This window comes from Gopherus evgoodei, chromosome 23, assembly GCF_007399415.2.
Source record: "Gopherus evgoodei ecotype Sinaloan lineage chromosome 23, rGopEvg1_v1.p, whole genome shotgun sequence".
Taxonomy (NCBI): Eukaryota; Metazoa; Chordata; order Testudines; family Testudinidae; genus Gopherus; species Gopherus evgoodei.
Window position 1 is genome coordinate 6,823,317 of NC_044344.1, and position 24,184 is coordinate 6,847,500.

The 24,184-nt window shown below is 40.8% G+C and overlaps 1 protein-coding gene and 1 long non-coding RNA gene across 12 annotated transcripts in view; one reads left to right on the top strand and one right to left on the bottom strand.

Annotated features, from left to right (window-relative positions):
- The window catches only part of SPOP (speckle type BTB/POZ protein), a 33,504-nt gene extending 21,627 nt beyond the window's left edge, over nt 1–11,877 (bottom strand). For 2 of the 9 annotated variants that reach the window (XM_030541493.1, XM_030541492.1), the window contains exons 1-2: nt 11,747–11,877; nt 7,407–7,478 (exon numbers count right to left, since the gene is read on the bottom strand). The gene's annotated coding sequence lies outside the window, so the exon portion shown is untranslated. Of the gene's footprint in view, nt 1–7,406; nt 7,479–10,965; nt 11,118–11,146; nt 11,239–11,746 lie in introns of those variants that run through there. The other 7 variants (XM_030541497.1, XM_030541495.1, XM_030541498.1 and 4 more) reach the window with 5 other exon arrangements.
- LOC115639115 lies at nt 11,371–23,441 on the top strand. Of its 3 annotated transcripts, none has more exons than XR_003997604.1 (4): nt 11,371–11,623; nt 13,175–13,238; nt 17,820–20,575; nt 21,277–23,441. It is a non-coding gene; the product is annotated as an uncharacterized LOC115639115 (long non-coding RNA). The 3 variants fall into 3 exon arrangements; XR_003997605.1 differs by having other exon boundaries at nt 13,175–13,224; XR_003997606.1 differs by lacking the exon at nt 11,371–11,623 and adding an exon at nt 11,935–11,998.
- Nucleotides 23,442–24,184: the final 743 nt, after the last annotated feature.

Below are 24,184 nucleotides of genomic sequence, written 5' to 3' on the forward strand. Positions count from 1 at the left end.
TTTTAAATTCTTGAGAGGTGCTCAGATACAATTGAGACAGACTAAAGCTGCATATTAAGAGAATTTGATGTTTACCTTCTGATACTGCACTGTTCTACCACTCCCCTAAAATTGTGTGTTAAGTCTTATATGTAGTACAGACAATGTTTCCAATGGCAACCTCTTTTAGAAGTTAATAATTCAGTAATAACCTTTTTTCTCTGGACAATAATTTTGCAAAGAGACGGGTAATTTTAAAGCCACTTGTTTCACCTGCAACATCATAACTTCGGGATCTACTGAACTCTACTAACAAAGGAATTTTCAGAAGCCTACTGATGTTAGGCAGAATAAGTCTTTATAATATTTAGAAAAAGACTAATTAGTAAACTGATTGCTACTGCTTTCCTTCTATTAGTTTCCAATACATCTTCTATTTAAGCAGGCTTCAGGTACAGTTGATCAACATCTCACAAAACCAATATTATTAGAGTACAAACTAGAGAAATATCCTTGCAAGTGTCTGCAAAACAATCTGCAGGAGCTCAAATCTTCTCTCAAACAAGCGCTAAACAAGATAACTGCATGGCGTGGTAGAAAAATAGAACAGTCCACAAAACCAATTTTATCACAGCTTTTAAGTCTGGAACTAGGAAGTGTGATCAGTCATGGAATAAATAAAATTGTGGTTTCTTCATCACATTTGTTCAAAATAAAATGAATGTCCATTTTAAAGAAGTGATGTGGTGATCTGGGTTATATTGTTTGAGTGCTTTTCAATAACTAGACTGATGATTGGGTAAATCTTAGCTAACTAAGAGTTTGAAAAACCCAGATGAGTGGGAAGAGTTGGACTCGGGAAGCCATCAACGCCCTTGATAGATGGGAGGAAGAAAAGAGCAGAATGGCATTTGAGCCACTTGCTGTTTTTCAGTAGGGATGCAGGAACTTATCCTCTTTTGCAGAAGGGCCAGAAAGGAGGAGGGAAACAGAACAGAAGGCACCACTTTTCCTTTAAGAGGAGGGACCAGAGCTGCTGTGTGTTCTTGTTGTGCGGTGTTTATTTGCTTCAGATTGTGGGGGACTGTCTGTAAGCGAGGACTGATTTGTCTCCCAAGGTCTGTGAGAGTAAGGGATAGTCCTTCAGGATAGGTTGTAGATACACGCAACAAAAATACTAACCCAGGAACCAATCCCTGCAACAAACCCTGTTGCTAACTCTGTCTACACATCTATTCAAGGGACACCATCATAGGACCTAACCACATCAGCTACACCATCAGAGGTTCGTTCACCTGCATATCTACCAATGTGATATATGCCATCATGTGCCAGCAATGCTCCTCTGCCATGTACACTGCCCAAATTGGACAGTCTCCATGCAAAAGAATGGATGGACAAATCAGACATCAACGATTGTAACATTAAAAAAACAGTAGGAGAGCACTTCAATCTCCCTGGACACTGAATAACAGACTTAAAAGTTGCAATTCTTCAACCAAAAAAACTTCAAAAACCGACTTCAACGAAAAACTGCAGAATTGGAATTAATTTGCAAACTGGACACCATCAAATTAGGTCTGAATAAAGACTAGAGTGGATGGGTCACGACAAAAAGTAATTTTCCCTCTGTTGATACTCACACCTTCTTGTCAGCTGCTGGGAATTGGCCTCGTTAGCACTGATCCCCCACTTGGTAAGGCAACATCCATCTTTTCATGTGCTGTAATTACACACACACACACTGCTTACTGTATTTTTCACTCCATACATCTCATGAAGTGGGTTTTAGCCCATGAAAGCTATGCCCAAATAAATTTGTTAGTCTCTAAGGTGCCACAAGGACTCCTCGTTGTTTTTTTTGATACAGACCAACACGGCTACCACTCTGAAACCTAGCACAGGAATGACTCATACTGGCCCAAAACATTACAGCATTTGATTATGTATTAGTTCAATAAAGAATGTGTACATGTTTTTAAGTAATCCATGTCCAATACATCTCTTGAAAGCCTTTTGTGCTACAACACAGGACAACCAAGACCAGGAAAATCATACAGTCAATGTCTCTTTCAGCTAGAAGTGAAGAAGCAACAGTCTCGTTTTATATAGTAAGGAGACGGAAGATAATATCAAATAGTAGCACTATTAAAAAGTGAAAAACCATATGAAAAAGAATGAGATTAAACAACTGGAGAAACATTCTACTAAAATTAATAGTGAATGAGACATCAGGTTCCCAGAAGAATTCCAGTAAACCTGAATTAAAATACTGTCCTTGTCTTGGGGAAGTGACATATACCCTTAATTGAGGTCAATCAGAAAAAAGGAGAAATCATATTTGGGATCCAAGCCACAAGAACCTTTCCCCCCCCCCCAATAAAACACAAAAGCCTTTAACGACCAATAAGATCAAACATATAGCAAAACTGCAATGCCCAAAGCCAGTTAAAACATACAAAGAACATTATTAATGTAAAATTCAGGCATTCTAGGTATAAACCAGAATGGAGGAAGTTCTGACCAGAACATAATGTATCACTACTAATCTTGTGAGCTTCTCTTCTATACCTAAGAACAAGAAGGCAAAGTGAAGGATGAAATCTCAATTTAGAAGATATTTGCTCTGTTGGGCTAAATTGTAGCAGGAAGTAAACACCATAATCATTACTCTCACAAATAAATAAGAAAAAGAAATCAAAACCTAAAGAATGGTGCACAATTTAAAAAAAGTTTCAACACCAACATTAAAGAATTTCAGTGGCTAACTCACTATTTTGTTTTTACCAGATATTTGCCTTTTCTTCTACTCTCATCCACTTGAATCTTTTTAGCAGAGTACACACATTCATTACTTGAGATGTTACATATAAGCTTATAACAAAAAGCTTGTTAATAAAGGTATAAGTCCATAAATTGCCCAGGATACTCATTTCCCACAGAACATATTTTTACCACAATATTCCCTAAGGTGGTAGGGAGGCTTCTTAACCTGGAAACATACTGGTAGCAGCAGCCTCTTCTGCTGGTTCCAGTATATTGTTCCAAAACCTTATACTCTTGCAAGATCATCACCATCAGCCACACATCAGCCTTCAAGATGCCCAACAAACTCCTGCCATTGAAACCCCCCCAGTGTCATGTTAATCAAAAGCATTCAGAGCTTTTCAGGGATTGAAAATTATGCTTGTCAGAGTTCTGCAATTTGCTATCAGCTCGCACTTTGTTGGCCCTTCTGCTTTACAGGACATAAGAGTTCCTCTCTAATGGAGGGGGTAAGGGGGAGGCGCATTCTCCTAGGTTGCATGTACTTTTTTTTTTTTTTTTTAAATGTGACCTTATCAGACACAAAGATAGAAAAAAAATCAAATTGGCCAGTGCTTTCCTCCTGAATTTACTTCAAACCAGTAGCCTTGCTTTCTTACACAACGAATCTTAAGTATGCCCATGTTTGCTAAAAAAAAAATAAAAAAAAAAGCTGAATTTTTCTAGCCAGACCTTAGGGTATAATGCCCAGTCCACATGTTTATATGTATAATCACATTTCAGAACTGAATTAAGAACCCTGCAACTGACACAAAATTGAGGCATTCACATAGATCTAAGTCTGCAGATACTAATCATGCAACTTTGTGTCCAACTGGCTTGACAAAGGCAAGATCTGACTTCAGGAAGTACAGGCTCTCTCTGTGTATTACTTTAATGCGTTTTTAGATATTTTCACAAAAGATTGCATAAGGGAAACTACTGCATTTCTCCTGCAACTGTTTATATCATTAACACTTAAAGCAGAGTTTGGTGCTGCATTCTGTATACTGCATTTGGCATTAATGATATTATCAGGCGTAGAAGGGAATGAAAAGCGTAAGGGACTTTACTTATCTGCCAAGATTTAAATTATGGGGAATTGATTTTCCAGCTATTTTTGTTTTAAAATATATTTGAATTTTTGCCTGCACAAAGAATTCAGTTCACTTTTCTAAAGCAAAAAGGACAGCATGGAGATCATTGTGATATTCTTTTAGTCAGAGTATTTTTGGGTGGGAAAGGGGGAAAGGGTGACACTTAAGCTTTCCTTCTTTTTTCTTACGTCTAGCCTCAAAAGACCGTCCCCATATCAATCCAACTAGCTCTTTAAAAAAAAAAAAAAAAAGTCTTCAAAGTCCGTTTCTCCATTATTCTCAAACAGAAACCAGAATGAATTTTCCCTTTTACTTTTCTATGTCAGCTAGGGTGACCAGATGTCCCAATTTTATAGGGATAGTCCTGGTATTTGGGGCTTTTTCTTATATAGACTGCTATTACTCCCCACCTCGTCTCGATTTTTTACACTTGCTATCTGGGTCAGCTTAATGTCATCTTCCTACTTCTCTTTCACACCCCATTGAGTCCCAATGTTATAAAGCCAATGCTGTATAGAACTAGAGATACCAGATGTCTGCTAACCACATACATGCAACATAGAGACTAGATAGTACAACTGTGAACATCAGGTTAAACACAGGCTAAAAGACAAGTCTCAGTTGCAGTAGGACTTGTAACCCTTTTTCTGCTCTCTTGACAATAGTAAGCAAGTCCATCATAAATGGTCTCAAAATAATCTGAACATTCTATTTCAAAGGAGCAGTTACTAAAATTAATGTTACTTTAAAATGCTTATTTTATTTTATTCAGAACTTACTTTAATGTAATTTTTATTTTTCTTGCTTAATTCTAAAGGTACATAAATTGAATGGATGTCATTTCATTCTGAGCTGGAAATTTAATTTGCATACAAATGCACTGCAATTTTGCCTGAAGAAGAGCAAATCTCTATAAGGCAGTTATGTAACTGTACCAGCAAGATTCCAACCAAACCTTTGGAAGTCCAAACACTTGCACGGACTAACTATGCTCCTTATACCTAGAAAAGGCAGACAAGATTCTCTGCCCAGTGGAAGATATATCGGAATGAAAGGACAGACACTTAATCGCTAGTGTGAAAAATGGCAGGCAAATACAAACTAAAAACTGCAATACAGTTTTCAGATTTTTGTAAACGCTTCACAATGGATTCTAAAAATTCCTTTACCTGACTGATACGGATTCAATTATTATGCACTACTGCTTGAGGTCTGACACTTTATACACAGTGAAGGCTTAGGTGGTGAAAACATGAAGACTATTGTGTCATGTAATGCAATCCTGAAACTGAAGAGACAGGACCCTAGAATAGCAATATTTAACCCACAAGTGGTTCTCTTCTTCAGTTTGACTTAGGCAGAGGTTTCCAAACTGTGGGGCGTGTCCACTGGGGGGCTTGGGAAGGGAGCACCAACTCCACCCCCAACTCACCTCAGTGAGCCACCCAGCCTTACATGTTCCTGTTGTTTGCTGGGTTGGAGGGGGTTCAACCTAAACTTGTAACTCAAAAGAGGGGAGGGCCTCAGCTCAAAATCCACTGGTTTATAGTTAACTTGTTATTATATCTTTGTTTCTAAGATAGTCTAATTCTTCCATATCTCTCTGACTCCGCTGGAAGATAAAATGTTTTTTCAGTGTTTAAATGACAAGTGCATGTCTAAAGACCATTACATTACAGTCCACCTGTCTCACTTACTACCTCACTTATCTGTAAGAGCCTGTTTGTTTATTTGTGTAGATCAGTGGTTCTCAGCCTAATTACCACTATGGGCAGCATATCCAGCTGTCTATGGGTTATGAGGGTCACATCCATACAATATATATACTACCTTAGGGACTGGCTATATTTGGCATGTGGCCAAATCCGTTGGCAAGCCAGGACGGTTTGTTTACCTGCAGCATCTGCAGGTTCGGCCAATTGCAGCTCCCACTGGCCGCGGTTCGCCATTCCAGGCTAATGGGGGCTGCGGGAAGTGCTGTGGGCCGAGGGATATGCTGGGAAATTAATGGGCAGCAAGTTTAAAACAAATAAAAGGAAGTTCTTCTTCACACAGCGCACAGTCAACCTGTGGAACTCCTTGCCTGAGAAGATTGTAAAGGCTAGGACTATAACAGAATTTAAAAGAGAACTGGATAAATTCATGGAGGTTAAGTCCACTAATGGTTATTAGCCAGGATGGGTAAGGAATGGTGTCCCTAGCCTCTCTTTGTCAGAGGGTGGAGATAGATGGCAGGAGAGCGATCACTTGATCATTACCTGTTAAGTTCACTCCCTCTGGGCCACCTGGCATTGGCCACTGTCCGTAGACAGGATACTGGGCTAGATGAACCTTTGGTCTGACCCAGTACGGCCATTCTTAAGTTCTAAGGTGAACCGCGGCTAGCGGGAGCTGTGATCAGCAGAACCTGTGGATGCTGCAAGTAAACAAACCATTTCAGCCAGCCAGCGGATTTCCCTGACAGGCCACATGCCAAAGGCTGCCAATCCCTGTACTACCTGTATGGCACTGAGGATGTCACATGGGCCGTAGCTGTGTGCTGATTGGGCCACATGTGGCCTGCAGGTTGAGAACCACTGGTGTAGATGTTGCCAGTGGCAGGATTGTCTCAGATTTGACAACAGACATCTGTTGTAGATTTTCAGAGAGGTCTGACCCTCTAGCAGTACAGCTGTCAATTTTAGCTGAATCAACCCCAACAGAGAAGAATGTGTGATGGGGTCAGAGTGACCCAAATTCAGTGTGTTTTTAAAGTATACCATAATTTCAAAGTCCATGTCATAATTTAAATAGACTTATACCTCTGATGACATTTGAGCTATGAGGCTCCTGAAAGCGTAACAGTTGCAAGAATTCAGTCTTTTTCAGATTCTACCATATTTCAGACAGAGTGCAATTTAATGAATGAGATTCCAAAATATTTTAAATGGTTGTAGTAGTAACTAGTGAGTGTGTTCACCTGCTATTTTTAAGGGTAAATATTCTGCTTTTATTCTGTAGTCCATTCTCCCCATGTCTGCATACAAGGGTTTTTTGTTGTCAGAGAAAGCTAGAGCTTTGTAAAAAGAGCCCTGGAAATTGCTTTAGATGGATCATGCCAAATACAGTAGAATAAATTAATTTAACCTTTTCTGTACCAAAAAAAAGATAGTCAACATCAACAATGTACACACTGGGTTTATTATTAATGCAATTTGAAGTAGTATAACTGTAGTGTGTAATGGACAGAATATGATATACATTACAGGCTAAGAAGTAATAATACTAATGTCTACAGAAAAGTATAGCAATTCTAGTACTTGTTCCTACAGTGGTAGGCACCACTGCAGCTAGCAATATTTTGTTAGTCTCTTCCAAAGTAGTAGCTAGAAAAATATGTCCAGTTAAAGGTTATTGTTGGAATGTTTAATTCCCTCTGTGCTGTTAGCTTCTATATTAATCCAACACTCCAAAAGCTGCAAGACCAGCTCTACCACACAGAATGCAGCTATGCAACTCCTGTAATCAGCAACAGAATTTACTCACAGTGCAAAAATGAACTCCCAAGTCTTTCCTGGGCATTTGCTACACAGTCAGTGGTTCTGCATCTTTTTTGTCCTAGAAATTTGTAAAAATAAATAAAGTAAATGGCATATTCAGTGTCTACTATGTATTTTCTTGAATATTAGTCATATCACCAGCACAGAAAGATAGGTTTACAGAACACCCTCTTTCTTCCACCTCCAATCCCAACAGAGTTCAGTACAGGGCCAGCAGTAACAATGTGAAACCAAGAAGAGGAGACAACCTCTGCTAAATCTCTGGAGATAGTTTCTGAAATAGAAGGCTAAAATTGCCTCATAAACAAAGACATATTTTAAACTCAGACTTGAGTATTTTTAATTGTATGTTATCCTTCTTCATTATCATGTGTCTTTAGAATTTGGGGTACATGAGGCATTAATAAGTCTCTTGTTCATGCTAGAACCCAGCAGCATCCTGCAAGATTCTGAATTAGTAGTGAGGAAGCAAGCAATGCATCAGAAACTGAGTATATAAATCATTTCTATTATAAATAAAAAAATTCTGTTTGATTCCCTTTTCATGCTGAATAGCAAGCAGCAGTAATCAGAGGCTGGAGCATTACAGCAGGATCTTACGTAACCCTTCAATTGTGCAGAGAACTAAGCCGAAAGGCGAGGGGGGGAGAGAGAGGAGAGAAACCTATGCAGATGTTCATCAGCACACATTTCCAAACACACCAGTTTGACCCTAGCCATTTTGAGCCTTCTATCACTCTTCCAAGCAAAGATTAACACTGTTTCTTATTAGTTCAATAAATATACCTTTTGCCATCTCTGGGTAAAACTTTTACAGAAATAAAACACCCAAGAAGAACTGAACCAGATACTTTGAAGTGTACAGGTTGAGAACATGTGTGAGACAGTGGAATGGCAAGTCACATGAGCCAAATACTAAACAGAAGGGTGAATACCAAAAATAAAGCTGTTAAGTCCCTCCCATTGTATACTGTATTTAGATCTAGAAAATTCATAGAGGACAGACACACAGCCCACAACAAATCTAACATTGTACATTTAAAGTCCAGACTATGCCTCAGAAATGTACATTCCCATCCGCACCACCCAAAAAAATTCTGCTAGTGCTAACACTGGTTCAGTTGACCTGATGGAACATGAATCTAGAGATGGTTCTGGTAGCTGGAACTGTTTTTACTTTTCAGCAGGTCTAACTGACACAGCAGTGAAAAAAAAGGCTCTGGTGGCCAGAGTCTTATATACATTAGATCATGGACCAGTTCTAACACCTGTTCAACTGAACTAGTGGGCCTTTTTTGTAAGTGTTCCCACTGATGACACTGCCCAACCGTAACACGTAGGATCAGCAATGGTATCACTCGTGGAAACTTTCAAAACAAAAAAGTGTCCCAACTACAGTTCCCACCACAATTTGAAGATGAAGTTCCATTATATAAGTACAATGACATCCTACATAAAGCTCCAGCTGTAGTAGCAGGCTACTGCTGACTATACTGAGCACATATAAAATGATCGAGCATGTTCCTAAGAAATTTACTATAACTGTAATATTAAAAAAAAAAAAGTGTCAAAGTCATCTTGTAACTTTCTATTATGGCTTTAAAAAGTATGCCACCACTTTGATAACAGAAATATCAATCAAAGAGTAAAATATGTGGTTTATAAAAGTTGATTTATTTTATCAGAATAAGGAGTAAGTGTCCCTGAAGTCCATACATCAGATTTTACAGTAGTTACCGAGGCTTATACTGTGTGCCTGTTTTTTATTACTGTCCATTTCTGATTTAGTAACAGGCTATCAGTGATGCATTGGTACTGCCAAAGTTTGAGGCCTCTAGATATACCAGTGATTAAAAAAAACCCAAACATACCCACATCTCTTCATTCCATAAACCACAATGATGCAAGTGACATCATCAAACCAAGCCATTTCAGGCCTAGCACTCTGGTAAAAAATAAATAAATTATATATTATATATATACACACACCCCTCTACAACGAGAATTCGGATATAACGCAGTAAAGCAGCGCTCCGGGGTGTGTATGTGTGTGCACACTCCAGAAGATCAAAGCAAGTTCGATATAACGCGGTTTCACCTATAACACGGTAAGATTTTTTGGCTCCTGAGGACAGCATTATATCGGGGAAGAGGTGTATCTACCAGCAAAGAATCAAGTCTCCCATACATTGTACTTGACTTTTCCAGAGGAAACTATTTATTTTCATAAAGCATTTGATCATGAATATTGATAATTAGGGCTGCAGGTCTATCAGAGATACTTTTGATTTTTCTGTTTGTCGGTGACTTTTCTTTGTGTCTTTGATTAACCCTGGACCACGGCCTGACCACGTTTACCGCCATACCTTGGGCCAAGTGATCCGGCAGCACCACGGCCAGGAAGAGTGGGGGCAACATGTTATAGGGGGAGCAACCCGCCTGCACAATGTGGCAAGAGCCAAAGGGCTGGAGCAGACAGCTGGGTCAGTCCTGCAGGACAAAAGTCATTGCTGAGGGCTGAGTGCAGGTTCAGCTTGCTTTGAAAACCACTCATCTCCCCCACTCCGTCACCCCAAGGACCTCCCAACCTAGGGACAGGACCTGATCTCCTCACACTGTGACTTTATACACCATTTCCTCCTAAACCCATAACATACACTAGATTTACCGTGACTGCAGTGTGATTTTTGATTTAAAAAAATGCTGTGACAAATCTGCAGCACTAATGATAATTAGTCACACTTCTTACAGCAAGCCATCAGACCAACAACACATAGAAACCAGCAAACATTAGTTTACAAAGAAGTCATTCCTTTTCATAAACCATGATGTGATGTGATTTTTGTGATCAGATCATCATCTAACACACTCTGGTAACAGAAATGTGAAAACACAATCAAATGACATACATTTCCCTTTTACAAAAATACACTTTCCTTCTCACAGATCACATCCATATAGATAATTATTTTACACTTGCAATAGTGTACATTATTAATCAAGGTATTCCAGTAACAAATACCAACACATCTAGCAACCAGCTCATATTATAAACATATTTAACATGAGCAAAAGGAACTTTGTTGCCTCTTCATCAACTGCGATGATGCACTAATACAGTCCCAGGCCTGGGCCATTCTCCTAAGAGAGATATCAATACTTATATATGATGCAGTACTAATCTGATATAAAAACTGATCTTCCCCGCTGGTTTAGCTGTTTTCCTCACAATTCTCATTAGTTAAGCAAATACTGGTCATCTCCACCCCCCACCCCTCCATCTCCGACAACACACTCTCTTTGTTTAGCTACTGGTCATCTCGCTTTCCTTATGCCAATCCTTGTTCCCCTTCTCCCAACTCGAATTCGTTGGCTGAACTATTTCCCTCCAGCTATTGGTCTTGCCATCCAATCCTTATTTTTTATTTTTAAGTGGGTGGTTACCTCTCTCCCTCACTTCACTCCTTGCTGATTCAACAGCGTGTTCCCCCTTCGCCATTATCCTTACTGGCTTAACTATTGGCCCCTTTCCCCAGGACTCTTACCTCCTGGCTTCAGTGAGTTACCCCTATTGCTGAAGGCTGCTTTGTTCTACAGCAGGGTAGCGAGTCAGAGGGGCCCTGGCCCAGACAGGTGCAGTAGGTGAGGATAAAGCCCCTCCCTCAGGACTCCTACCCCACTTTCTGCAGCCAGCCCCCTGTGAGAATACAAGCAGAGGTAGCTCACTATTGGGCAGCATGTCTCCCTTCTCCAAGTCTCCCTGCGCAGGTGCACAGGATCCTTATTCCGCAGGTCCCTGCAGCGACGTTCTGCGCAGGCGCTGAGCACACGAAGCAGCAGGATGTTGCTGCTCCTGGCTCTTCCCTTCAAAGTGCGCCTGCGTGATATCCTGACTTCCTCCTCCGGCATCCTAATGGCGGCTGCGCGCGCACACTGCCTCATCTCGGAGTCTAGCGGACGCCTGCTGTTCCCGCGCACGCGCCTTCCCAACACCCACTGGCGCTGCGTCCGCCCCTCCCTGGGATTCGACTCTAGGAAGCTCATAATTTGGCAGCGCTGCGGCACATGCGCTGTTCTCCTTCGGTTCCCCTAAGCTACAATGGCTCACTATTTAGCAGCGGGTGCCGTTGTCGCAGTGCCATTTGAACAGCCGGTATGGAAAGAGGGGCAGTTCGGAGCGGATCTCTTACTCCCAGCCAGCTGGTGAGTCCCTGCTTGGGGCTGCCCTACGTGCCACTCTCGGAGGGGGTGTGGTGCCACCAACACCTCCCGGTGGAGATCCTCGCGTCTCGCCGCACTCCGCCATCCGGTCTCCCCTCCCCTCACCTGAGGTTATACCGCTGGCTGTTGCTGTCCCCTTGTGGCCTCCTCATACTGCCCCAAACCGACACATCCGGGCCTCGCCGCGACGCCGTCCCTCAGCGCCACGACGCCACGCTCGGGGAGAGGGGGGAGTGTGTGTGTGTGTGTGTGTGTGTGTGGAGAGGGACGCACTGAGCATGCGCGGCGTGCAGGGAGGCGGGAAGGGCGTCGAGCGAAGCGGGAGCGTGGCGGCCGAGGCTCGCGGGCTGAGCTGAGGTGAGGGCGCGCGAGGAGAACGCGGCGCGCGCGCATGGGAGTAGACAGCCCCTCCCCTCCGGGCCCCGAGGCGGGAAAGCTGGGCCTGTGGGAGGGCTGAGAGCGGGGGTCTGTGTGGGTGAGGGGCTGCTTGGGGGCGTCGTGTGGGGTATCAGACACTTGGGGAGAAGGGAGGCTGCGTGGTTACAGGGCTAGTGGCACCTGCGCCCCCTCTCAGGTGACCAGCTAAGCTAGGGGGAGTGTCCCAGTTTTCACAGCCTTTGACCTGTAGTACCCTGCCCATTGACCTGGCCTGCCAAGCAGGGCCTAGTGACCTCGGGCGCCGGTGGCTCCTCCCTTTAGGAGTCTGCCCAGTGGGCTGCGGTGACCAGACGGCCAAGTGGCGTTCACTGGAGCAGCAGGAACAAGACCGCTAGAGAGAAGGATTTTAAACAACGCTCTCATCGGCCTGTCGCTCTTCCCTAAAGACGCCCCTGTCTCCTGCCTGTAACGCGGGCAGGCCTGACCTCTTCAGCCACCCCCAGCAGGTCCGTGTGTCTCCCTCCGAACGATTACCATCCTCCTCTTCAAGTGGTGTTCCTTTATAAACCAGCCCCAGCACTTTAAATCTTTTGCCTTTTCCTGAGTTGGTCCACACCGGTTTGGTAGTTTAGCTAGAGAGGCATCAGAACCATCAAAGCTAATAGTCCTGTCATCCTCCCTTAGCAACTCAAGCATTGGCAGAGAGGTAGCTTATCCTGAGCCATTCTTTTTCTTCCTGCCTGTGTGGTTATTTTTTTAAGACAATCTCCTGTTATTGTAAATGAATATAGTCATAATGAAAACAACCCCAGTGTAGAGTATTCATAAGTTGTTACAGCGCAGCTTGAAATCTGTTGTAGTGTCAGATGAGGGAAGGAAGCAGGGAAGCTTTTGATGGGACACATTGTGCAAGGAGAAGGAAGGCTTCCAGTTACCAACCCAGGCTTGATTTGAACTGGAATCCTAAAGTCCAGTTCTCTGAATCATATAGTTCTGTATCTGACTTGGTTTTAAAAATTCCACTTCTCAGTGAATGGAGTGGAGAGAACAGCTAGATGAAAGCTGAAGGCCAGCTAAGATAGAGTCTACAATATTGTAAGTTATCATTTTTGATTATTCTAAATAGGGATTGTTCATTGTATCACTGAAATGCAGGTACTTTTGCACTGGAACACAGCAACTGCTTATCAGAGACTACATGGACTGTAAGTAACAATAAGTAAGTCATCCAGTTTCCAATTAAAATTGTAAGCATAATTAGGTAATTCCATAAAATATGTTGCATGGCTAACATGCCTGTCATCATTAAAAGTACTTCAGCTCTGTATTAAACAGAAATGATCAGAGCACTGGCATTTTATCTTAGCTGAAAGATGGTATCACCAACAACACATGCACCATGCTATGACATCCAGTACTAACTCAGAAGAGTGTCATCTATGCTATTATTTCCTGCTGGGCTTTCCTTTCCTTGCAGAGGTCTCATCCAAGTAATCATCAGTCCTTGGACCCTATTTGTTTTTCATATTTCACAAGCTGCTGCCCAAGGTGACAAAACAGCAGATCATCCTGCTTGTTATGAAGAAATCGCCATAAAACTGCACTCTGGATGGCATTTCTGATTGCAGTTAGCATTCAAAACTTGTGGAAATGACACATTTACTTTTCTCCCATGAACTATTTTCTTATAAGTATAATCCTTCCCTTTGCCCCATCTTCTGCATGCTCAGTAAAGACTGCTGAGTTTCTTAGAGCTTAAGGCGAGAAGGAACCATTAGATTATCTAATCTAACTTTCTGCATATCATAGATCATTAAATATCATCCAAATACCCCTGTATTGAGCCTGATGACTTTAATTAGACCAAAGCATTTCAGTTCTCAAGAGACCAAACTGTTCTGTGCTCCATGCAGAGAACAGGAGAAATGAAACTGCCACCAATGCCCAATGACTCTGCAGAGGTAGGGAATAAAGTGAGATGTGTTCATATGATCCTAGCAGGTAAACAATAGCCCAGGCTTCCGAGGAAGTCAAATTCCCTCCCCCAAGGTCCCTGTCCATTTTCTCTGGGGGAAGATTCCTTACAAACACTAAATCTGGCAATCAGTATAAACCTGAGTATGTGACTAAGACGCATCTGTCAGGCATCAAAGAGAGAGGATTCTGTTTATCACCAAAGAGCACTGGTCCACCTCATCTGGTGTCTTGTCCCCAGCCGTAGTCAATATCAGGTGCTTCAGAAGAGGGGGGTGGGGGGACTGAGAATACATTTGGCCAAGTGAGTAGTGTGGGGGTGGGGGGAGGAATTCCTTTCTGATTCCTGCAGATGACTGGCTGATGCATGAGATTTAATTATAGGGCATGTCTACACTTCCATCAAAAGTGTGACTGCAGCATGTGTAGAACAGAGCTAACTTTCAGCTAGGTAGCTTGAATAACAATAGCAGTGAATACAGTTTTATCATCTGCATCTTGCAATTACCTGACTTTTGTTCCAAATATGCCCAGAAATGCTGAGTCTCTAGTGATGATCTTAATTTCTTGTAGTGGGAGCACTGAAAGACTAAAATACTACTTCTAGTGAATTGCTTGCAGTGTTGGTATAGCCATGTTGGTCTCAAGATATTAGAGAAACAAGATGGATGAGGTAATATCTTTTATTAGACCAACTTCTGATGGTGAAAGAGACAAGCTTTCAAGCTTACAGAGCTAAAGAAGAGCTCTGTGGAAGCTCAAAAGCTTGCCTCTTTCACGTCTCCTGGAAGCTAATGGAGATGTTCCTTTCAATCGGCTAATCGAGCAACTGCATTTGGATCCAGCAGAGATGGATTTCTCTCACTTTCAATGTTATCCATGTCATTTAAATAGATATTCCTTTTTATATAGCTCAGGAAATGTTGGGAAACATGGATTCTTTGTGGTCAAACAAGTTTGAAATATCAATTTTTTATAATTGGATATTTAAATCCAGTTGAATCATGAAAAAGATGAAATTCCCTCTATCCTTCATATGAAATGTTAACTTAGGTCAGTCCTGCCCTCTGCTGTAGCTGTGCATATGAAAGTAAACATGCACATATAGAAAAGAGGACACTAGTGAGAGTGCTGGAGAATTCCCAGCTGGAGGTAACTGCTCAGAGCGTGAGTATTTGAAAAGTGATGCACTGATGTGAGTTTTGACGCTAGTGTGCATGTGGGAGTACTGAACTCTCCAGTGCCCAAGTGTGGGGTATAAATTCCCAGTGATCATCTGAATGATATGAAACAGATGGTTTGGGTTTTTTCTGCATGAAAAGATGCAGCAAATGCTAATGTAGAAATGACTTTGGAGGTGCTCTTTCTATAGCCTTTGTGTACATAGATGTTTGGTTTGATGTGATGCTGATTAAACTGATGTCCTTGAAACAGTTTTGTATAAGAATCTTAAACAGCTGCTGCTTTTTAATATTCACTTCATCTTTTGTTTTAATTATTGAGTTGCTATATTTTTCCCTTTCAGTTCACTAAAATGTAGAAATGTAATTAGAGGGAGGCTGCGCTTAGAGAAAGCTGCCAGTGTTTCTACATCATGATTAAATATATCCGCCATCCCTTTTGTGAGAGACTGAAAAACTGGATTCTTATAATTATCTCGATGTTATCCAGGAAAGAATCAGTAACATGTACAGATACAAACTTATTGAAAATGCAGCACTAATTAAAAACTCATATAGGCTCCTGATGATCAGGAGGCTATGAAAACAGTTATTTAATTTTTTCCTCTCTTTGCTATCTTTGTTACAAAACCATTCCAAACAAAACCTATCTCCAATCACTGGAGAGACTTAATGAGGCTTTTATCTATGCAGCCGTCAAACACACAATGCAAGTTATTTCATTCACTTCTCCTTAGGCTGGGGGAAATCTGCACAACTCATTTTCCAAATGTAATCCCAAAGGAATGCTTCAGTGTATTCATGAGCAATAATGGGCTCATTCCTTGCTCTGAGCATACAGTTATTGTTTTTTAAAGCAAAGGTTTTAAAAATGAATCTTGATATTACTGGTGTGTGGTTTAACCATGAAATTTTGGTAATAGTAACACAGACTTTTAAAAAAAAATTGTTTTTATAGAACTGGAAGGTCATCAAGTCCAGTCCTCTGCCTTCACAGCAGGATCAAGTACTGTCCTTAACAGGTTTTTGCCGCAGATTCCTAAGTGGCCCCCTCAAGGATTGAGCTCACAACCCTGGGTTTAGCAGGCCAGTGCTCAAACCTCTGAGCTATCCCTCCCCACATAACATCCATTAGGCTGCCCAGTCCATCCTCCTGGAAATGCAGGATCCTTCCTTACCCCTAGATAAAGCTTACATCATACAATTTTGGGCAAGAGAAGTAATTAGCTTTAGCGCACTTGTTGAATGCACCAAGATGTGGCATGTATCTGCACAGTCTGTGATATAACAAAGAGCTGCTGAGATTCTGGTTGTATCAAGCAAGCTTGTAGCTTTTATAGACTAGAATTTCAAAGGAAAGGAAACTGCTGGAATCTTTCTTCCATAGCCCTCTTTCCTCTGAATTAAATTTATAAGAGAGAGGCTCCTGTATTCCAACATTTTCTTCATGGGAAGCTGAATAGTAATTAGCACCTGTATTTTCAGAATGCTGTATAAATATTAACTAATCCTCAGTGGCCCATGAGGCAGGAAGTTAAATATTATTATCCTTCTTTTAAAGTTGTACAACTGACAGATTCAGAAACTTACTCAAGGCCTCTCAGCAAGTCATTAGCAGACTCAGGATTACTTTAGAAGTTAGGAGTTTCTTGCACTTAGTCCCATGTACAGACCACTAGATTACATTTCTTGGGTAATATTCATCTGGGACTCTAGATGTAGGAAGAAGAGGTTGTTAAAGTTTATATGTGAGAAGAGATGGTCAGCATTATTTTAATGTTCGAGCATGAGACCAGGAGCCACAATTCCTAGGTTTTATTCTCAGGTCTTCCACTAACTTGCTCTGTGACTTTGAGCAAGTCATGTAACTTCTCTTGTTTTAGCTATCTCACAAAATTGTTGTGATTTATTAACTGATTCTGAAGTGCTTTGAAATTATCTGATTAAAAGCATTATATAATGACAAAATATTACAGTATGGGGTGGACTGCAGCAGCTTACTTAGCAATAAACAGAACTGCTTATGCCTCAGGTGCAAAAGATGCATTTAAAATACAAACCAAAAGGATTCCTAGTCTGTCTGATATGAGACACAAACACTACTGCCGAGAGTCATTTTCTTAGGTCAGTCTGTAATATTGGCGTGTGATTTTTGTACAGGGATGCTCAGATCTGAGTGCACCGCTGCTTGTCAGGATTTACCTTCCTAACTGCAGAACACCAGAGGATACTCAAACCACTGCATTAGTGCTAAGTTTTGAATCTGCAGCTTTATTTGTGAGAGGGCTAATCTTGTTAGACAGCGCTGGTCTCCTTTAGAGAAAAATCTGATTTTGAGATTTTAATTGCAGGCAGTTGGTGTATGGTTCTATTTTTACACCTATTGGAAAAGTATCAAAGTTAATTTCTTAGTGGAGGAAATCATACTTTTAAATGTGCCTTTATCAGGAAATGACTCCCTGATGTCTTTGAGTCAGTGACTTGTTTCTTGTTAGAAGCATCTCCTGTCTTCCTTGATGAGCCTGGCTTTTGTTTTCAGCGGCTGGTTTTCTTTAAGATGCTTTTGATCCTGTATTCATTAAAACCTGATCCTGCTGCTTCCCACCAGCCCTAATGGTCTGTAAAACTATTTCTTTTTCTCATAGATGCTGTTAACTCTGCCAGCACCTACAAAACAGAGGAGCTCAAAATATTGTCAAAAGTCCTCCAATTTATTCAAACCTGCTTCTCTCCACAAACAAAAATTAATCTTCAATGTTATCACAGCAATTGATTTCAGTGGAGAAGTGGAATTGGGTGGAGAAGAATCTGAAGGGCTTTTATCACTGCTGTTTTCCCCCTCTGCAGGTAGAGAAGGATAACTGGACAAAGGACTTGGAAATAGAGAATGATTTAGCCAGTATAAAAGGAGGTAGGAAGACCTGAATAAACAAAAAGAGAAAGGGGGTTTAAACAGCCATTAATCTGGATTAAAAAAGGACAAGCTACAGAAGAGGGTAAGGGAAGAAACAATGAAGAATGAGATGAGAAGGGAGTAGGGGACAATGAAGAGAGAGGATCTAGGAAAGGAGTAATGATTATTTAAAATTTCATCTAGGTTGAGGAGGAGGAGAGAGTGGAGAGAACTAAGGGAAAAGAAAGATGAAATCTGACTAGTCACCTTGCAGGGAAAGAGAACAGGACCAAAAAAGGGATAAAGGACAAGAGGATGAAAAGAAGGCAAGGTTTCCAAAACCTACTGAGTTTGGTTTTAGACTCCTAAAGTGATGGTGTCAAGGTACATAGCTATGCAAAGAGCACAACTTAGTTAGGTTCCACTTTCTTTGTCACTAATGGAGAAAGCTTCATGTATGTAAATGTACATTCTTTAACTGAGAATAAAAAAATGAAAGTTCATATTATTAATTTACACTTATTTGTTCTTGTAAAAATTATAATGAGCATTATAAATTGCAGCATCCATCTTAAAGCATTTTAAGAGGACTCTGATTTTTTCACCCATGTTCAGCTTATCAGTTGCTTTTGCTTGTTTCGACTTCCTCAAGAACAATGTTTTACAATAGGTCTGGAATGGCATTGAGTTGTTGTAATCAAAAGGTGGCAATATAACATTCAGATGTTTAGTTACGGTTTATCGCCTACATCAAATGTATCTTAAGGAAAGAATACCTCTGTGCAGGACAGAATGCTATTCATTAATAGAGAACTTGAGAGGTTAAATGACATGCTATGATATCCAAAATAATTATATTAAAAGAATGTTAAGGTTGCAAAGTCAAACACTCCAAAGATAGGAAATGCCAGAATCAAATTTTGCCAGGCAACTTTAATTTGGCCCCGATGCACATGTACACTTTAATCTTTAATTACATGATCACATACTATTTTTTTCCCCCCACAGGTACCATGTCTCTTTCAGTGAATGGGCAGCTATTTAATATTTCTTTTTATCCTCCACATTGAATGTGTGCCTCTAGGCTTTATTTAACACACACCATGCATACTTTTCAGTGGATAAAAAAATAATAATTTCTTCATGGGCATTTGCTTGGTGCTCAGGCCATAGTAGCTGAATGCTTCACAAACATTAATGAGTTTATTTACTCATTTGAGATTATGTAATAGTACTATCCCCAATTGACAGCTGGGAAACTGAAGCGCAGAGAGAGATTAAGGTCAAAAACTGTTAAATGTGTACACTAATATTGGGTAGCCAGCCTGAAACATCTAGGGCCTTATTTTGCAGAGGACTTAATATTTCCATAGTACTTTTTGTTCAAAACATGGCTCCAGTTGGTACCAGTTGCAGTTGTGAGCATTCAGAATTTTTTGCAACTCTAGACCAGGTGTATCACATTGTGTTCCTCATTTTATGGGTACCCACAGTTAGTGGTCACCTGTGACAATTTTGGTTTGTGATTTGCCCAGCATCTTATAGGAACCCTGTGGCACAGGCAGGGATAGAATACAGTTCTCTAGGGTGACATTTGAGTTCCTTAACTATGAGTCTGTCCCCTCTCTTCCCTGCCTTATTCATACAACAGCCGCACTGACCACAGAATCCTGATTCATTCTGAGATGAACCTCCATCCTGTGCACCAAATGAGGAAGGGGTCTTATGGGAAAAAATAGTATGGGGTCATGTAATGAAAGACTATCATAATGTGCATATATATATTGTATATAAGGAGGCTGAAGTAAGTTTTCACAGGGAACCTTATTTCTGAAATTTCCTAACATTTGAGCACTTGACTTCACAACCTTAGTGTTCTTTTAATGTCATGTTTCTAATGTAGCTTCCTAATTTAAAAAAAGTAACAAACTAAAAAAAAAAAACAACAGAAATTCCATCATGTGAAACTATATTCACCAGTTTGGGTCATCAGTAGGGTTTAGACCTTTAGATTCACAGCTCAGACTTCTGCTATTTGTGCTAATGGACTAAATGGTAGCTGTATTAGGCTGTTATCTCACAAGTCAGGTGGACCATTCATTAGAAGATGAGACAGATATTTTGCTGATGGGCTTCACAGGTATTTGCTGACAGCAGAGGAATGTAGAGACTAAGGTCCCCCAGACTCAATTCCAGGTTCTGTAGGGGAAGCATGCTTTAGTGATTAAAGGCTGTTGTTCCCCTAGCCTGTATTCATCCCTCTCTGCTGCTAGCCAAACTCCAGCCCCCACTGGCTCCTCCTCCCTCCTCCTGTCCTACCCATACTGTGGCATTCCACCTCTTCCTTCCTTCCTTCCTTGCTTCTCTGCATTCCAGTGTAGTTGTCACCTCCTTCTCCACACTTCCTGGTTGCCAGCACAGGAGAACACAGAGAAAAGGAACACTGCTGTCAATTTCAGTGCTTGGCACTACAGTGGGCCCTCAGCTGCTGGAAGATACAATTTCAAGGTAAGTCTTGCTCAGACCCTGCAGGCTCAGGATGAAGCATGTTCAGTTGCTCTGTAGGGATGGCCCATGCAGTCTGGTTGGCATGTAAGATTTACCTAGTAATAGTCTTTTGAGAATAAAACCCTCTAAGCAGGTACAGCTGAGAAAGCAATAGTGCAAGGATCCTACTGCCCTACCTATTTGTTTCATTGCTGCCCTAAGGGGAGAGCCACTAGGGATGTTTATTCTTCTGAGATGGATAGGAAGGGTTAATTAGTGCCAATTATTTTACATTTATATTGTGGTAGAGCCTAAAAGTCTCAACCAGGGTTGAGGCCTATGGTAGCAGGCACTGTAGAAACATACAGTAAATGACAGCTTATAGCTTATTAGGGTGCTTGTATATATGACCATTTGTTCAGTAGGAACTGAACAGAAACTTGCCAGCTCGATTCACATAAGCCACCAAAGAGCAATTAAACAGCAGCAGCCACTAAACCTGAGCAGGAACCATCAAATTCTTTTTAAAATGGCAACATGTTGCAGAACTCCTCACAGCTAATAAGGAGCAAGGAAGAAAGGGCATTACCTGGGAAACAATACATTGTGTTAAGTGGAAATTTAAGAAAAGCTTTAAAAATTCTTAGATTAATGTTATGTGATAAGGCTGTAAAATCATACAAATTCAAATCCCAATCTGTCTCTTCCCATCTCTGGAATAGTAGGTGGAGGTAACGGACTCAGCTATTGGGAGTGCAGGTGAGAGGAGAAAGCAGAAGTGCATTGCTGTCAAATGGCTAACTTTGATGGAAGTTAGTCCTTCATAGGATTGCTTTTTGCTGTCAACCGATGCTGCCACAGTCTGACCCCTACTCCAAGGCTGAGGCAAGCCCCCATCAAAGAATCCTGCTCCTCTGTGGGGATGGTTTAAAGGAGAAAACACAAAATGAAGTTTGCTGTTGGTTTCTAGGAAGACTTCACACCTTGTCTCCATACAAAAGCCTTTCTTTGTAGTCCCCAAAACTTTGTACTGTGACTAAATACATCAGTACACTTACTTATGGAAATCTTCTCTCAGCTTATCTTCACGGACCTTGCCCTCTTAGCTAACCAACACATTTCTCTAGGCACCACTCTCCAGTGATTGAATGCCTCCTACTAAAATGTGGTTGGACAGAGCTCGTTATCCGTAATACTGGCAGAACTGTCCCTGTGATGTATCTAATGTGAGACGCTGTGTTTTGTACAGTGCTTAGCACAATTGGGTTCTGATCTATGACTAAGACTCCTTGGCACTAAGGGAAAACAAGTAAGACATAATAATGTTTTCCCCTGCATAGGTGAGTTGATATTAAATTATGTATATTTATTTACATTGCATGTGGAAAACAGACTGAGTTTGTTTTTTAAATGACCACTCTGAACCAAGTACAATGCCTGCAAATCTCTATGGAAACACATTATTCATGTAGAAATACCTAAAATAGAATGAGAAGAATAAAAAGACTAAAGGGTTTCATACATGCAGTTATACTCTTAAAGTGAAGAGACAAACATCACAGACAAAATGGAGAAAACAGGAAAAGGATGTTTATTTTCTTAATTATGAGAGGTTTAATACAGATTGATTTCACTTTCCTTTAAAATATTTATAACCTTTGTTACAGATGAGATATTAATCTGTGTGATGTACTTATCTCTGTCATGCCTATTTTAAATGCATCCCTTGCCTTATTTCTTGTTTGAATCATATATTTATTAGTTTGCATACTCTAAATCCAGGCACAAAACTGTTCCATATGAATGTACCTGTTTCAAGCATATATCCCCATCCCAGTTGCTGCTGTGAGATGCTCAGTACTCCCTATCACCAGGAATACTGATTCCAGTTTGAAGTTGGACTCTCAATCTTGCCTTCCCTGGGAACTGTTGGGTCTTTTGCTTTATATCTTTCCTTTGCATGCTGTTTTGAAGATCTCATCTGCATCCTTTATTTTGTGGAAATAAATAGGAATTCTTCAAAAATACTCTACTGTTCTGCAGAGCCATATGGGATAACTACATTTGGTAGCAGTTCCCAGTCTCATATTTCTTGGATCAGCAATTCATTTACACCTTCTGAGGAGGAAGTACTTTGCATCACATCACTCTTAAGTGTCAACACAGAGAGTCCAAAGGGAGTTCCATCTAGTATCCCAGTAGCATGGTGGTGAGGAAGCCTTTTGATAGAACAATGGGAACCAACACATAACTTAATTTGTTTAACTCTCAAGCCACTGGGTGGCTGAAAAGCTAACCTGATCTTCAGCTAGGAAAAACTTCCATTAAAAAAATCAAACCAGATTATTTTTTTAGGCATCTCACAACCACTTAATTCAGCTGCTTTGCTTTGCAGTATATGCAAAAGAAATTTGGTAAATTAGAGACCATTCCATTCTCCGCACTCTGTCTTGTATGCCAATGTTTTTTTCTTTCTTTCACTGCCGCTCTTCTTAAAGGTATAGAATTTTGCCAGCTCTGGCAGTGGGAAGGGCTCTGAAATAAACACCAGTGAAATTCAGAAGATAAAACGAAAAATGGAATGAGTATGATGTATTGGAACTGTCAGGAATGGAAGCAGTGAGTGCACAGCTGAGTGCACACTTTACTGTTACTAGAGGGTTAGGTAACTGGTGACAACAGCAGTCCATCATCCTAAATACCTAACATAGACCTTGTTTACAGATGGCACAGCTGCAAGATTGTAAGCTTTTGAGGGCAAGACTTCCTTTTTGTTGTGTTCATATATGGCCTAGCACAATGGGGTTCTATTCCACAACTGGGGCTGTAAATACAAGAAGTCACTTAAAAGAGAAAGGGTTAAAGGGTCAATCTCTTGGGAACAAAAGATTAATGGAATAGGGACAGGATGAGAGTTCTGCCATGGAAAGAACAATTTTAGTAGAGAATAAGCTGAGCATGGATTGAACCAATGGGAGCCTCAGTGGGTTGAAACTGCTCCTGTGGACCACAAATGGCCTGATTTTAGTCCCAGCTGCTGTGGTTGTATACACACATGATGGAGGTGGGATGCAGAGAAGGAGCTCTGCCAGTTAACTAAAACCAGTATGATGTTTGACCACCAATGGCTAACAGATGTTATAAGTGTGTAAACATATTTCCTTTTATCTCCAAGGACTCACTAGCATTCTCTTTCACCTACTGCAGAGTCCCTGAAAGGATCATCGTCTTCGTGTTGGACTTCTTGGTCACTACTAGTTTTGGCCCTATCTCAGCTATAAATGTAAGGGTAGGAATTTTTTTATGCGACTAATGAGTTTTGGGTGCTCAACTTGAGACACTTTAAAAGGGTCCTGATTTTCAGAATTCAGGTGCTCAGTACTTTCTGAAAATCAGGTCCATATAAATTGGGAACTCAAAATCACTTTTCTCTTTAAAAAAAAGAAAAAGTCTCCTGTTTAGTTGAATGTGATGCCAAGCATAAGTGTGTAAATCCCCAAATCACTGAGCACTTTTGAAAAATGGCAACTATAAGATAGCAATTAATAAAGAAGTAATTATCTCCATTATCCATTAAACAATTGTCATTAGACAATGCTGTACTGTATTGTGCCCCAAAAAAGTATCCAC